At 35.6% G+C, this 17,799-nt stretch overlaps 1 protein-coding gene across 1 annotated transcript in view; it reads left to right on the top strand.

Moving 5' to 3' along the window:
- The first annotated feature begins 2,944 nt into the window (after window positions 1-2,944).
- The window catches only part of LOC149085517 (uncharacterized), a 54,379-nt gene continuing 39,524 nt past the window's right edge, over window positions 2,945-17,799 (top strand). Inside the window, exon 1 of the mRNA XM_089233575.1 lies at window positions 2,945-3,243. The gene's annotated coding sequence lies outside the window, so the exon portion shown is untranslated. The remainder of the gene's footprint in view (window positions 3,244-17,799) is intronic.

Here is a 17,799-nt window from a genome sequence, read left to right as displayed (position 1 = left end):
TAATGAAAATTGCCGTAAATTAAAATGTAGTTCACGGGAAAAATGTTTAAAAATACATGACGAGTGAGTAGTATATCTATGTTTATAGTCATAATTATCGTAATACAGTTGTATAATTTATAAGTTACGAAAATTACCTTCACATTCACAATTTCAAATAAAGTTTGTTAAAGAAAACGGGACAATTGAATAAAAAAAGTCAGAATGGCCAAAAATACAGGATGTCTCGTAAAATACGAGTCATATGGTCACAATAAATATGCTGTTTGCTGGCGATCCGCTGAACTGTTTCAGACATTTACGGGTCCTTAGGTTTAGAAAGATCGAGAAACGCTGGGTACATTCATTTCGACTAGACAATGTGCCGCCACACAAGTATAGAGTCATCCAATCATGGTTAAAAGAACACTCATCTGCGTTTGAGGTTATGATTTGGCCACCAAGTCGTCATATATAAACCTTATCGAGCATAATTGGGATTAAAAAGCTGTAGAATAAATACGGCTGCAGTACTCGGAACGCAACATTACCGTGGACCGCTCTACAGAATACATGGTGTGAATTGCCAGTAGAATACTTCCATAAGCTAGTCGAGTCGTATTTCTGCATTCGTGTGCCCTTTTAGAGGTAGCTACTATTTTTGTTTATGTGTATTGAATTTTAATTTTTGTTTCTAAGGTGAGATGACTGATTTCGAATTTTCAATGTCTGTCTTTTATCACACGGTGTAGCTACTGAAAAATGCCTAGTGTTTCATGGCCGAAATATTATTTTTTACTGTAAGTTTGCATGACAGCCCGGTACTCAACGCACCAATCTGATGTTTAAGAGACTTATGTTTGAATCCTAGATGAAGCAGCTTCGTCTAGCAGTGTTTCTCCACCTTTCTGAGGCTAAGGACCACTAAATTATCTGAAAAAATTCGACGGACCACTAATTTACAGTTATGCGGAACTAATTTTTTATTTGACCCTTGTGAAAATGTCATCAGCAGTACAGTAGATTCCGCTTATGGCGTTTTTCAAAAAAACATTATGAAAAAACGTTGTTAACGGGAAATACGCTTTAAACGGAATATTTCTATCAGTAATAGTAACAGCTGCGACCACGATAATTGGTCGCGTTAAAAGGGAAAGCGTTGTAAGTGGGATCTACTGTAGTTATTTATATACAATGGATTATTTTCATTTATATTGAATTAAATTTTCAAGTCTGCCTGTGGACCACCTCTGCTACGGACTATAGATTGAGAAACACTGGTCTAGCGCTTCGGAATCCATCCTGACATACAGGTCTCGATCTGATGGGCCTTGGTAGGTAGAAGATATCTGTTGTTTAGTCGGAATCTTTCAGCCCTGAAACCACCGTGGAAGCCTACAATATTACATGATTTCAATAGGGATTAAGTTTTAACATCATAACATAAAACTCGAATTTTTATTTTGTAAGTGATAAAACAAGCATCAAATTACTTCTACTTCAATGCATTTTTTTTTTCATATGGTATATAAAATAAAATAACAATTGAAAAAATTTTGAAATACCGGGTGATCCAAAATTCAGTTAACACTTAACAATCTATATTTTATGTAATAATAAATGTACGGTGACGAAAAAGTTACAGACACACACATGAAATGGCGTTGGGTTTTATTGAAAATCAAGAACAAAAATTTACATAAAAGTAATTACAATAATATTAACAGGTAGTGGTCCATGTCAGAGAAAACGATGTTCATTATGAAAAATATTCCATATGTATGAGCTACTATTGAATAAAAAACCTAAAGCACGTTCGATGCTGCAGAGGTAGTATTATTAAGTCAACATGGCGAGATCTTGGTTTTCACGTGCTTCTCGTCACTGATTTAATTTCTGTCCAATTTTTCACCTGTGTGACAGAATATTGAAATTATTTATATAAGTTTTTTTTTTTCAAATAAAACGTCATTTCATGCGTCTGTGAGTGTTTATTTCATTCCCATACATTCAGTAATCCGGGATCCATTACGGATTTTTCAAATGTATGCGCACTGATTTTTAGATCGCCCGGTATTTTATTGCTCGAGCATGCACCTGCAGTGTTAATTATTAAATAGTTATGTATAGTCTACATTTTTAGATTCATGGAAATGTTTAGAGGGGTTTCGAATTACTCGACTTTTATTTAGATTTTTGCAGTAACATCTCAGGTATCTCACTTTGCTCTAAACATGTATTAATGTTTGCGTAGTGTTATTTTCGGTATTGAAAGTAATGATTTCAATTGTAACAGAGGCTTCGGAAGTGTCTTAGACCTGTGGGTGCTCGACTTGATCTTTATGTAGGAGATTTTAATTTCTGAATTAATTCTGGGGCGATGCTGTCTTCAAACACACACAACACACACGCACAAACACACACATGGGTCCACCCGGGTAGTATGGTCCGGGAGCTTCATGTGCAGAGAGGGCCTCATGATAATCAGATCTGGGTAAGGTTTTTGAGACTGAGTACGTAAATTGGTTAGAAAGCATTTTTAGTCAGGTAAAGAGCCTGAAAAAATGACTTTGAACGAGGCCCGTGATGTTCTTAAGACGGCCCTGTTCTGGGGGTGCTCAGATCGGTGCTAGAAAATACTGTGGGTGCCTGGAAACCCACTGCATCCCCGGCTCCGACGCCACTAGATTGTAATAGTTTTCAATTAAACTGTATTATGTTTCTATACGCAACGTAATCTTACATTGTTTTTTTTTTGTCGTCGCACTATCTTGTGTTTAGTGTGGGGGGACTCTTTTAGAGATAGATATATATATTGTGACGTTTTTTTTGCTGTGATTGCGCGAACACGCACATAATCACTCTCACTAGATCGCTTGATTATTGGTTGAACGCTTGTCATGTGCAAGAACTAACCACTCGCGCATGTATATCATACAATCAAAGCTTTGAAGCTCCATCCAGCGTTAAAAAAAGTAATTGCCGTGTGCTGGATTAGGTGGTTTTCGTGTGCACCCGTGTCTTTATACGTTTTTTTCTTGTTTTGTTTTAGTTATTTATTCGCGATAGGTTTAATTTAAATTAGTGTAAATTTTGATTATTCAGTGCTTTAAAAGAAAGACATTGATATTGAACACAAAATATATAGGAAAAATGTAGTGTTTTTCGGAAGAATCGTTTAACATCTTGCGAACAGTGCATTTGGAATACGAGAAACGAGCTGAACTTTTCATCGGATTATTGCGTACCATGAATTAAAAAAAGGTAAGATATTTTATGAAGCGAAAAAAATGCGTAACACATACAATTTGAGTTGTTTAGAGAAAAATATTTTATACAGATATACGATGAAACCTGTTATGAATACCTTTTAAAAAATTGATTGATATTGAAAATAGAATGATATATTAGGAAAAAATTTTGGACCATTAAAAAATTTCCCTATAGAGATGTGACTCCCCCCCCCCCTTTCACTGTATTTGTTTGTGTACTGCAGTTCTCTAGTTTTTTGAAGTGCTTGATTTAGAACATTTTAATTCGGTACCAACAACATTGGCGTTCTTAATGTAATTGGAAGTAAAGGATTAACAAACACCATAAATGAAGTAATTCTTGCGTATTACATGTTGCATTGACGTTCAAAATCAGAGCCGCAACTAGGTACTCGATGAGCTGGACAAGCTCGAACTTTGGCACCCCCGTGTAATGTTTAAGGAGTTATTACAGAAAGAATTTGGCACCCCCTTCGGTCCAGCGCCCGGGGTACCAGATCCGGTTGCTCCCCCCCTCCAGTTGCGGCCCTGTTCAAAATACAATTTGATGCTCAATTATATTGTTATATAGAATCGCAGTTTGATTCGGAATTTTCAATTTTATTTCCAATTCACAAAGTGAAAATAATGGAATGTTTTTTTCGTGTAAAGTAATTTTAATGGAGAAAACCGATTTTCTATCGATTTCAATTGATGTTTTTCCGATTATGGTGGAAGTAACTGATTTTTGATTTTATTTAGTGTTAAGTTAGAAAAAGCACATGATGTATCTGATTGGATTTCATTAGAAATATCATGTGCACGGTATTAAAGTTTAAACTTGTATAATACTGAGTAAATTTTGAATTTAAAAAAAAATTAAAGGTATGATGTATATATATCTATAAGGTATATGCATATATATCACATTATACTCAATCGACTTGAATATCGACATTGATTTATATCATTTAGACCCCCCCCCCCCGTCTTCCTATGCGATATTGTAAACCAGAATTATGTATTGATGAAATTCCAAATGTTACACACATTATACACGGGAATTGAGGGAACTAATGAAATACAGTGAAACCTCTCTTTTGCGGTCACCGGCGGGGCAAAAAAAATTCGTTCGTAAAAGAGGTGACCATTAATCAGGGGTTTAAATGCATACTTTTATTATGCAAGGGAAAATTATTATTTAACCGTTAAAGAAGGGTGACCGCATCTGGCAATTGTGTCGGTAAAGAAAGGTTTTACTGTATCTAACATAGACGTTTTCAACGAGATGCTTGTGAGCAATCGTGGTGCTCACTGAACTTTTTCATTAGTGCTCTATGCTTGAGCCCGAGTTAGTACTCATTTAGTATTGATTGACTCGCTCATTATGTTTGACTTTGAGTATATGTCAGAGTTGTCGTGTGGGTGAGTTTTTTTCTCGTGATGGATATAGACGGTGCTTGCTCAGCTGTAAATAGAAAGAAAAACGTACGCTGTTGCCCAAGGCAAGCATCCATTGCACATTTCGGTGAACATTCCACGTAATTTTAATCAAAACAAATAGTAACTTCTGCATCTTTGCTCGGGTCATCAGACCCACCTGTCCCCCCCCCAGTTACGTCCATGCAGCAAATAGGAGAGGGCAAGGGGATCTGGTGCCAAGGGCACCGAGTTTACCCTTTTCCCGTTCAAAATAACGGAAATGGGGTTCCAAAACGGATACCGACGCTGGGCAACAGTAAATTTTCGTTTCTAGTTGCGGCCCTGGGTTCATGAGTGCCCGCGACTGAAAAAGAAATCCAAGACTCCTGTTCTAGAAAGTATGCTATCCCTTATTTTAGTGGTTCTCAAAACATGTACCGCGGCTCCTAGGTGCGTCCCCAACTTTATCGGGGGTGTCGCGTTGAGCTGCCTACAATAATGTGTGCCTTCACGGTGCTTTGAAGTGGTTCCTTATTGAACTATTCTACGGAGTCGCGAATATACATCGACTAGAAGAAATGGGAGCCGAAGGCAACAAAACGTTGATAACGACTGCCTTAACTCGTCACTTATTAGCACATGATGGCAGAATGTTTGCTACTCAAACACCGTATGTGTGTGTCTTTTGATTTTTAAATGTTTGAAGTCATCGATAATCTGCTTATGATGACCCTTAGCTTATTCGTGTTATTTGATTTAGAGATTAGAGGCTGCTGCTTACACAACAGAAAAAAGGTTTGAGGTTTAAACAAAACTATGAACGACAATGCCATTTTCTTTGCCAACAAATTATTTATTAAGTAATTATAAGGTTTTATTAAGATGCTTTTCAAAGCATCGAAACAAAATAGGTCATTATTACCGGAAAATGTTGGATAGAGGATTGATGTTCAAGATATTGCAGTAATTGACCCATGATTACTGTATATCCATAAACTATGCACTGTATTTTCATCTAAGGCCGAAATTACGCTATAAAAATTTGATAAAATTCCTTTTATAAAACTTAAAAAATCTAGCCAATAAAGTTCATAGGTTACGTTCGAGCAAATGCAACCCATAATCTTACTGGTTGAATTTTTCAAATTTTATAAAACGTTTTCAGAGAAAACTTTTATAAAACTTGAAAAATGTAACCAAAATATGCGTATCGTTACATTCGAGTAACGCTTCGTTATATCCGGCTGTAACCAACAGATTCATTGGTTGTTTTCAAGTTTTATAAAAGAACATTCACAAAACTTTTAGTGTAATCCCGGCCTAAGACGCGGTTGTCTTAGAACCTGCCCTTCATAATTTACGAGATAGTGAATTGCTTTTTACCGTCAGTGGGCATGGGTTGCCTGGTTTTCAAATACTATCAAAGCAATTTTCGAAATTTCACTTCACGGTCAAATAAATAGGTAGTGGATTCCGTTTATAACGTTTTGCGAAAAAACTACCATTAAAAACGTTGCAAGCGGGAAAACGCTTTAAACGAAAAATCTGGATGAGTATGAGTAAGAGTTTGAGAGAGCGGGGAACGTTGTATGCGGGATTCATTGTAAAGGGTTCCATATGTTCCTTCAATCGAATTGACGAAAAAGACCAACGATGATAGAAATTATTATTCTCAGTTGTATGCAATATTGTAATGAGAGCTAAAAGTCTATTTCAAACCCATTACATCTGTTTCTACCATCCCAGTTCCCTTCACCCATCCACTTTGAGCTATACTTTTTGGATATTCATTTCGTTACAAAAAGCATATTTATCGTTATATTATGAAACGCATAAATAATGCATTTGTTCTCATGCGCTTATCTTGTAAAAGATTGCCGTTCAGGTTTTTAGTATTTTAATGTGATATCAAAGAAATTTTTACCTTGACATGTTCTCAAGTTATTGTTGTCGAGAAGTTTAAAACTCTGATAAGAATGAGCAGAAAAAAGAAACTCGGAATATAAAGAAAAGTAAAAACTTCCAGTCATGAAATCATGAAAACAACCTTTCGAATGATTTTCATTTTATTATGTTACGACGTGAAATAAACGCGAACGTTTCTTTAAAAGAAATGTTTACAATATCTTAAAATATACGTTTCAAGAGCATTGTTATCTTCCTAATAAAGCTCAAGTCTAATCAATCGAAACAACTGTTTGAATATACGAGGAATAATGCTATTTAAAAACAAAAGAGACCAACACGATGTCACATGTTCTTCGTGATAACATTATGATGTGGTTATCACGATATTTGATTTAAAAAAAAAGTTTTTGCATCACGTTTATTCAACGATTTTCTTTCAGTCGATGTTTTTTGTAAAACATTCTAATAAAACGTGTCAAAGTGAAAGAGCCTCGTTCGAAAGTACTTTGTTGAATCTGTCAGATAATTGGGACAACGCACGCATTTGTTGGTTCATCCTATTAGCGGAAAGTTATTGTCAAACTGGATTTACTTTATTTACTGGGTTGAAGTTGAACTGTCGCATAGTGGTGCGTTTTGCGAAAATCGTGGCCAAAACCCCAAAAAAAAGTTTTGCCGTTCGACCCTGATTTTTTCACAGATGAAGAGTGAATAACCCCCGGCTTCTGACGTACATTTTTTTTCGTTCATCACCTCTTAGTTTTTGCCCAGAAGGAGCTCCAATGTGGTGATTCAAGTAGCAGTATACCGCACATCAATCTTAACCTTTTGCAAAACCGCTCTCGTTCAGAAATTTCGTAGCTCTCCGGGGAATTTTAGGCAGTTATTTCTTTTCTTGCAAGTTTGTTAGCAATTTAGAAATACATTTTGAATTTCGTTTTTGATATTTTTATTAAAAAATAAATTATTTTTAATGCGAAGTCATTTTTTAAAAAAGTTCATTTTTGTGAGTGGCGGTAGAAACAAGTGACCTGATGTGACCTCCTGAAATTCATTTCCCAACATACTTTAACATGTTTAGTTTATGAAAAAGGTGAAATTAGCTGCTAATATCTGCTACTCCGCTGACCCCAGCGACTTTTCTTCAACATGCCATAGCTGAGGCTTGTCTATACAAAGGCGGAATAGATCTGAATTTGAGAAAATTTCTTTAAAAATAGCAGTGTTTATTGCTCTGATAACCGCAGATTATTTGAGCTTTAACATTGAAAGCTGCAAAATATACCTCAGATTTTTTTTTTGTCTTTTTTAGTTTCAAACTCAGGGTGCTCCACTCTGAAAAAAATTTAGATTTTTAACGAAATACTTATATAAAGGATCATAGCTCAAATTTTAGGCAGCAATGCACCGATTTAGAAAATCGCGTAAAGAAATGAACACAGAATGACGTTTTAAATTAAGTAAAATTTGAAAGGTGTACAGAAATCGTAAAAAAATGAATTGAAAATCTTGACTGATCTTAACAAACGTTCTCATTTTCTGCGAAGTACTGTACACACAAAGAATCGGTGGTGAACACATATCAGAATTTGCTGAGACTAATAAGAGAACAAAAAGGACAATAACTGATTCATTAAGGAAACAGCACATACATCAAAAACTTAAATAAATTCGAAAAAGTTTCTTGCAAAAATTATCAAGATGTGATGCACGAATTAATAACTTTTTTTCATCCATTCATATCTAGCATGGGGGAAACAACGGAAAAAAAATTAAGATTGCCGCAAAACGTCTTCAATAACTCAAAACTAGTTTTGACTATTTGAGCGATATCTATATATGTAAAATTGATTTTCTGTGTATCCACAATTTTCGATCGATCGTTACCAAATTTTACGTATACTCGTAAACGATACAGGACCCGACTTGAACGATAGGCCGCTGTAAAAGTTTGACAAACAGGTCAAATGCCCGAAATTATCAGGCAAGAATGGCTCTTGGGTCTCAACAATGACTTTCGGAATGTTTACTTTATTCACCGTGGTTCTCTAACAATGCACCTCAGACAAGTTTATTCCGTTACAATGGTTTGTTACTTCTTCAATACTCGCAGTATGTTGAGAAAACCTGGTCAATGCCGGCTATTATGGCTAGTTGTTAATAAATCATAATTATGATTATAATATTATGATACACAATTAATATATAGTACTGACCATAAAATTTTTTACACCTAGACCACGACCAGAAACATTTCTCCATTCATTACAAACTTTTATTATAAATTGCTGTGTTTAAATTACGTTTTATGCTTATTTTAATTTCCTGTTTTTACTTCTTTTTGAATACTTAACTAACTTTTTTATGCAGCATTTTTATGTTGTTATAAGTTTTTAATGCATCTCAGCAGTATTCTTACATGTTACTGCAATTCAAATGTCATATATATGATGATGAGATATCATGAACAAATCCATGCTATGTTTTTTATCGCAATTCTATCAATAGCCATAATGCAAACATATATTTTATCCATTTCATATCCTTAAAATCCCTTTAATCATATAATCTTCACCCTGCCGTTAAAAAAGCATAATATTTATTGTTCCAAACATTTTTCAAGAATATGCAACGAATTTCAAGGCGAGTAAATAGTTTTGACCACGTTTTTCGCAAAACGCACCACTGTGTCGTATTAAAAATAGATTTATCTTAAAGTATTTGGTTCTGTAAAGGTAGTCCTTTCTACTACCGATTTATAGCTGCCAACGTTCCTAGAGCAGAGGTTTCCAACACGGAACCCTTGATTGTCATGAGGCTAGTTCCACTGAACTCAAATTCTGAATAGTATTTCTATAACATGCAATATGTCGCGTAAAGTTCACGTAAGTTCTGCAATTGAAGAATCCACTCCTAGAGGATATAAGTTAAAAAAAAAAGAAAAAGAAACGTATCTTTTTACGACTCATAATTTTCAGATAAAACGGGAAATAATATTTATGACGTCTTATTAGTCGCAGTGTACGAAACGGCTTGTATTTTGAAAATAATTCAATATGACAAAAAACCAACAAAACGTGAAGTGACACTTTAAAAAAAATGGCCAGATTTAAGCCGGAGAGTGCTCTCTAGGCTGCCAAATAATTTTTTTTTCTTATCACGTGATGTCACTAGATAATCGGTACTTGTCATGTAACAGCACACGTGTGTTCTCTTGGGTGTGAAGTCTCAATTTTCAGTTCGTTCACTCATATAAAGTGATGATCACTCATAAGAAATATCTCATACTTTGCTGTTACAATAAAAGTAGAAAAATTTGAACAAAAATTTCAGTGATGTATTTCTTTAACTCTTTCAAATGTCAGCAGTCCTGCAGGAGAAAAACTCCAAAGAACTTTTAGAATTGCTGTCTCCTTTGTTTAGGCGTCCAAATGGAATGAATTTATTTAAAGGGACTTCGTGAGTATCAGTAACAAAAGGGTTTTTCCCCCTTTAGAAGATCTCCCGGATTCCGTGATTTTCAAGGGTTCGATGTTTCATTCCTCGGAAACCCAAAAAGTAATCATGCAAAACATGAATACCACAGAACTCTGTATAATGTATAGAAAGGTATACTCGAGATGTCTCGGAAAGAAACAGGTAAAGCTCTTTCTTAGATCCTGCGTATCTGCCACCAACTTTTTTATTGTGGAAATATCTTGAGTGATTGCAGTTGAACTGTTGAAAACACCAGAAACGATCCCATATTTATGTTGTGTTTAACATCATAGCATCGGTTTTCTTGTTCGTCAATAAATATTGTCTTAAAAGGAGTCAAACGATCGAAAAAAAAATATTGATTGCATTCATTGATGCAAGTGATGTGTTATACCGTGAATTTCTGTTCCAAAGACAGATAATTAACTACGATTTTATTTTGTTACTATCAGGAAAAACTGCCGCCAACCTTATTTGTTGTGAGTTAAGAAGAATGAAGATTGCATTGTCACCCTAGAGGATACATATTGCTGATTTGATAAAGAAAATACCTGACCAAAACTGTATACCTACGCTTGTACAGTTGATCTTTCTCACTGTGAATTTTTGTTTTCCGTGTGAAAATGACTCTAAGAAAAGCAGCATATTTCAGCGAATACCAGATGAGGCTTTCGCTGATTGTTCCCGTGGTTAAGTTTGTTGGCGAAGAATCCGCCAATTTAACAACAATATGAACTGCATGCTGCGGAACGAATCGATTGTCGGTTTCCCGCACATTTTTGCTAGAGGGTAAAACTTTGACCAGAGGCGCATTTACAGGAGGGGGAACGGCTAAGCGAACTACAGCCAAAAATATTCAAGTTTTGACAAAAAGGTTAGACTACTTTACCGCACACCAACTCCAGTCATATATGGCAATTTCCAACTAGTGGAGATGGGTGGGAAATGAAAGCGCCATCCATCGGTCTTCGCCCAAGGCTCGATAGCTAAAGAACTTTTTCTGATGTTCTTTTGACTGGATTCGAACTCATGCACTTTGACGGCAACCTTCATTAGTGGAAGACGAACATCTTACCACTGCGCCACTAGGGCATAAAAAGGTTAGACTAGCACTGGAGGTCAGGCGGCAATACCCTAAATTCGCCTCTGACCACTGTTGCGTCGAAGCCGTACATGATGAAAATGCTTATGTGCACGCAAGATCCTGAACTACTCACCATAAATGGATATGTTCTACGTTTAGAAGGTCTGTGAAAGAACAAATCCGCGTGTGCGTAAAATAAAAATTAGAGGGAACCAATGTTCACCAATACGTATCTAGATGCGTGGTTCACGCATAAAAATTCAATTTTACTACTACAAATTTCATTGACGGGTGAAAATACTCCTTCAAATTTTAGGTGACTTTTTTGAAATAGTTATTTCTTACTGATAAAGGGGAAAAAATTACTCTTTTGTTTTTTTACAAAAGTAAACTTTAAAATTTTAGAAAGGAGTAAAATTACTCTCTTCAAAATTATATTTTCGGATAATACTAGATGAACGTTGCCATCAATCATGACCGCGCAATTGGTTACAGCATGAATTGCTGTCGTTAGAGTTATATTATTCCCTTAGACCAGTGGTTTTCCCAACGGTTCTCGTCGTAGCTCCCAGGGATATCGGGGGGGGGGGAAGAGTTGGTATATGTACCCGTGGCCCCGTTCTGTACTTTGAAATGATTCTTTTCTAGACTATTCTGGGAGCCGCTAACAAACGATTACAAGGACCAGGGAGTCACGGGTGGAAAAAGTTTGAGAATCACTTGCGCTAGACCAACACTACCTATAGAACAAGGCCTCCATACGAACCTCGTCACGTCACTGAAGGATATTTCTGTTATTGCCATTGGATATAGCAGGCCAACGCATGCAATATCTTTACCTTTTCTTGCAGTATATCCAATGACGAGAAATGGCCTTCATTGACGTCACAAGCTTCGTGTGGAGGCCTTGTTATATAGGTGATGTTGGCTAAACACATTTCGATATTTAAGTTCTTCACCAATGTAATCTTTACCTGAGGGGAACGGGACAGAGACACTCTACCAATCTATACTGTATTTTATTTATTTTTATGCTACAAATATACCGGAGGGCCCATAACAAATGCTAATGGATTTTATTATATTTTCTTACAATATGAATTCCATATAGAGAGTCTCTGAAAGATTCTGGCTTTCTGACCGTCATAAAAAGAGGCTTGAGTTCTAGCCCAGGGCCCCCAGTGAATCTTAAATATTTTTTTTAACTGTATAAACTTATTATAGAGGTGCCATGAAAAATCCTGACCGTGGGCACTTGGATGAATCTTATTTTTCTTCTGTCATAAACAGCGAAATCTAGATATAATGATACTCTATGGACCGAAAAAAAAACGTCGTTGTAAAGGGATTATCGTTATATCGAGAGGCGATAGTTTAACATTAGACTATAGGCATTTCCAAACAAGACTTGATAAATTATTGTTGTAGAGGGATTTATCGCTACATTGGCTATCGTTGTAGTGAGGTTTCACTATATTATTGAAGGGTCCGTGGAAAAAAACCTGGTTCTAAGAGCTCCAACAAAGTCTACAGAGCCCTTTACAGGAGGGAAGCTGATGGGGCTCCAACCCAGTGCCGTCTTGATTTGTGGGTCCACCAGGGCCTCGAGAGAACAGGGGCCTCACAAAAATGCGATCTGGTTGAAAGTTTCGAGATCCCATGATGCTCTTTACGGCCCTGCTCCAGCCTGGTGGTTGCGATGAATTTTGTTATATTTTTCTTTCCGCTATAAATGTATTATAGAGGGTGTTTGAAAAATTCCTGGACGGGGGACCGATCATAGACTAAAGATATAAATTATTCTTACTCTGTGGGTATCAAAGATGCAGCTCCAGAGTATGGGGAGAAGATTTTTTTCTCCCTTTTACGCGAGTACTATATAACTCCCACATCACTCGTGAAAATAGTTGAGCACATTTGCACGAAACGCGCGTAAAAGCGTACTTCAAGGCAGTGGTTCTCAATCGGGGGGGGGGGGGTGTCATACCCCCCTATATCCCTCATAAAATATGGGTATTCTGACATCCTTCTTCGTCAGATAAATTACGCTTATCATTGCCTGTGAACATTCTGCATTCTACCTCTTCAATTTGTGATTTACTACCTTTCAACGGGTTTTAATGTTCTGTTTGAAGCGGTGAATTCCAACGTGGTGACGATGTCCCACAATTTGAGAATGAGTTTTTCTGTCAAGTCTTGGAACTTTTCAGAGCTACCACCATTTTTATATCAGTTCAAATTTGTACTACTTAAACAATTTTTTTTCTTTGAGTGTATTCTTTGGAAGGAGGTTTGTGTTTCAAGGCGGACAATTTGATTTGTGCCAGTAAGATGAAGAAAAATGAAGGCCACAGACTTTTTATAAAATCTGTATGAAGCAGGGGTTTTGAACGCATGGCCCGCGGAGCTTTTTTTGTGGATCGCTGATCATTTCGGGGAAATGGTTGAAAACATCGAAAAACGATTAATTCTAGAATTAATGAAAGGAATAATTTTGGAATTTTTGAAATATCAGAATTAGTGACAAAAATACCTTATGAAATAATTTCTATCATTGATTTACAATTTCTGATAAATTTATTTCACAATCAATAAGAGCAATTGTATAATTATTGAAAGAAAAATGGTTTCAAGATATATTGAGAAGAAAAATAATTTCAGAATTGCCAAAATAAATGAAAAATCACTTGAAATGATTTCAGATTAAAATATCACAATTAAATCAGTAATATTTGTTAATAACTTTTTCCGTATCGGCGAAAAAATTCTTTAAGAACTAATCGAAATTGCTGATTAATAAAAAATTAAAAAAAAAAAAAAGCGAAATAAAAGTCAATTATTTTTTTTCCTGTTTAACTCGGGGCCCCATTGGACACTTCTATTAAGATGCCACTATATTTACATGAGTTGGTGACCCGCGGGTTTTGTGGGAAATTTGTTTGGCCCGCCGTGTTTGAAAGGTTGAAGACCCCTGGTATAAAGCAATGTAAAAGCAACGAGTCAACTGTTTTCATCCGAACTCGGACCCCTTCCCAAGTCTCTCCAAGGACCCCTGGTTAAGAACCGCTGCTTTTGACTGAGTAAATGACGTGTTTGGCTCATCTCAACGGGAATAGAAGTTTGCTTTTTGAATAACAAGAATTGCAAGTTACGGGGAAAGAGAGAACTTGAGGGGGGAGGGGTGGGCAAAGCCCTGGGTGCAAAATTCAAAGATGCAAAGCAAAAAAAAGAATGATTTTTACATAACAAAAAAAAGCACTTGGTGTTACGCAATTGGAAAGTTTTCCGGGGGCGGAAAGGGCATCAGGATTTCGGATATGCTTTGGTGGGGCATGGACCCACTAGTTTAAAGTCATCACTAGAGCCCGAATTATGCGTTAAAAAAGTGGAAACATATGCATTAAAAATCGCTGAAATATGCACTAAAACACGCTGAAATATGCACTAAAAATGCTAAACTATGCACTTAAGATAAATCTTCACTTGAATATGCCACATGAATTTGTTATTCGCATATATTTTTGATTTCATCTAATAATGCTGCAGTACGGCACAAAAAATGGAAAATATACGCAAAAATTAAAAAAATATGCACTTGGAAGTGCTGGGAAAAAATTCATAAAAACTGAAAATATGCATCTCTGAAAATGCTGAAATACGCATTTAAAAATGCTGAAATTTGCCTAAAAATGCTGAAATTTGCCTAAAAATGCTGAAATTTGCCCAAAAATGAAAAATATGCACGAATAGAAAAATATACATAAAATGAAAAATATGTGTGTACGAAAATATGAGAAACCACACATACACATGATATTAAAAGCAATGAAGTATGGCCTAACCTAAGAGAAGAAAAATATGCAGTAAAACTAAAAAAAATATGCGCGAAAACGAAGAGAACCTTCATTTAGAAGTGCCTAAAAATGTCCTAAAACAAATAATACTCAATGATGAAATATTTTTTGAAAAAAAAAAATTTGATATGAATTTTGAAAGAATAAAAAGATAAAAATAATCTTGAAAACAATTAGAACAATGGAATCAATAGAAAAAATGCTAAAAATATGCACTAATTTCAAATTTCGGTGATTTTATGCATTCATATGCACTATGAAAAGTTCTCAAATATGCAATTGCATTTGCATATAATAAGGGCTCTAGTCATCAATTTCTTAGGCCGGTCGTCCACTTGGCGAAAACAGTTTTTGCCAATACGCATCAAAATTCAGTTTTACTCCTCCAAATTTTGCTGAGGAGTAAAAGTACTTCAAATTTTTAGGTAATTTTTTTAATGCTGTTATTTCTGTTTTTTTAAATAAAGAAATACCCCCTCTTTTTACAAAATTACCCCTTAAATTTTCAGAGAGGAGGGAAATTACTCAATTTTTTTCTTTTTTTTCGGATAACACTGAGCGAAAACAAGTCGCGTGTATGCACTAGACTACTATAGCCATGGACACAAGATTACATTAGTATAGCAGTTATATTATTACATGAGTCGTGTTATATACGACTATAGCGGTCTTGTGCATACACGTGACTTATGAGCATACAATCCACTTATGAGCATTATGCGCATACACTCTACTATGAGCATTATGCGCATACACTCTACTATGAGCATTATGCGCATACACTCTACTATGAGCATTATGCGCATACACTCTACTATGAGCATTATGCGCATACACTCTACTATGAGCATTATGCGCATACACTCTACTATGAGCATTATGCGCATACACTCTACTATGAGCATTATGCGCATACACTCTACTATGAGCATTATGCGCGTACACTCTACTATGAGCGCAGCCTAGTAGCTTCCAGTGGACGACCGGCCTAAAGGTTTAGCTATACATGAAAACATTTTAGCACTAGTTGAATAGCGTATTAGCTATCTGCTAATACGTACTAGAGCAGTGTTTCTTAACGTTTCTGAAAAGGGCCAATTAAGACAATTTGACGGACCACTGATGTCCCGTATTATGGGACGTTTCTGTAATTTTCGTTCAGATGTTTTTCATACATTTGTTCCATTTTTTCAACGATATTATGATAATTATGGCAAAAATTATGAATATTAATCTCGCATATTTGAAAATTTTAACGTTTTTTCCTCAATTTTTTCGAAATTTTTATTATGAGCGGTGATCGTGCCTACTGGCAATGAGGCTTTTCGAATAGACGTCATAATCATCATCAGCATCACTCCTGAGGGACATACACTGGATGATCCCCGTAGAGATCAATGTTAAAATTGCCGATTTTAGCGTAGAAATACGGAAATTTAGTGGGGTTTTCCGCCACATCAATAATTTTAAAAATTGAATTGAATCTTTGGTTTTCGAAATATTGAGTTCACTTAGAGATACAAAGCCTGGAAAATTAAATATAAAATAATGAACCAGACCCACTCTTGAGGTGGATACTCATGCAATAACATTGATTTCAAATTTTTATTCACATCTTCTCAAGCGGGAAAATGAGAATTAATGCCTCCTTATTGCCTTATATTATCCAATTGCTTGTTTTTTGTCTTTTCATTGACAAGTGTATCGTATTTGAAAATGAATATTATAACTGACAGAAAACATTGAAAAATAATTTTCTTGAATTTACTCATTTACTTGAAATATAGTCGGGTAATAAGGAATTCGAAATGAAGAAAACTTACTCAAATTGATCAAAAACAAGATTTAATGAGTATGACAATGAAAAATAAAAATTTCATCGTATGTTTCTTTTAGTTGATACGGTGGTGTCAGTGTCTATTTACAAGAGTCACAAATGCAATCTTTCCATTCTGCCTCAAAACAGTCAAGGTAGGCCCACAGATAATAGGACACATTATTTCTAGACACCTTCCCTCTTTTATCTTATTAAACTTTCCAATTTGGAAAGATATTCTAGCCCAGCTCAGATAATACTTATAGTACTCCATATTACCCGACACACCATCTGTGAAAAAATAGCATTTCATCCAGCCAAGAGAATTGAAAGCTAAAAATTAGCACGAGACAATAAAATAAAACACTTGTGATGTACATAGTGCTTAGTTTCAAATTAGTGGGCACATTTCCAATAATTAATAAACACCTTTATGAATTTGCCTGAGTAAATTTCAAGAAGGAAAAACAAATGTTCTCCTATAGCAGTCGTGGTGATGGTGACAACCTAGTGAAGCTGACTCTTGACATCATGGGATCATTTTCTTACCTACTTTATCACTGTTCCATTTGGCGGCCATTCCTGAAATTAGAGAAAACCAGGTATTTCATATAACCCGACTATTCTTAGCGTTCGAAATCATTGGTGATCCACTGGTCCGAGAGCAGTGATCAAACAATCGGACCACCGAGAAAAAAATTGTGGTGGTCCGCAACCAGTAACTGAAAACTTCGCCAGTCAGTTTCACACCTGAAAATGTCTTGTTTTTTGCTGAATATGCCGGAGAAAACACGTGTATTTATGTGAAGCTGTTTTAATTATTTCGTAATCAATGTTGATGTTTGAATCTTAGCAAAAAAATATTCAGTATATTATACTTTCTTGGTAGCAAATATCTTTTGCAAAATGTTTTCTGAAAATGTAATTTAAAAGATCTCGTCAAACCTCCACACTTGTTTACCGATAAAGCTACAGAATCAAAAAACGTTTAAAAAATTATCTTTTCTG

The sequence above is a fragment of the Pholcus phalangioides genome, unplaced genomic scaffold (assembly GCF_987345545.1).
Source record: "Pholcus phalangioides strain wild (caught in Gottingen) unplaced genomic scaffold, Ppha-v1.0 ptg000007l_1, whole genome shotgun sequence".
NCBI classification, from domain to species: Eukaryota; Metazoa; Arthropoda; class Arachnida; order Araneae; family Pholcidae; genus Pholcus; species Pholcus phalangioides.
Note: the sequence above shows the minus strand (reverse complement) of the source record. Positions and strands in the feature narration are given on the sequence as shown.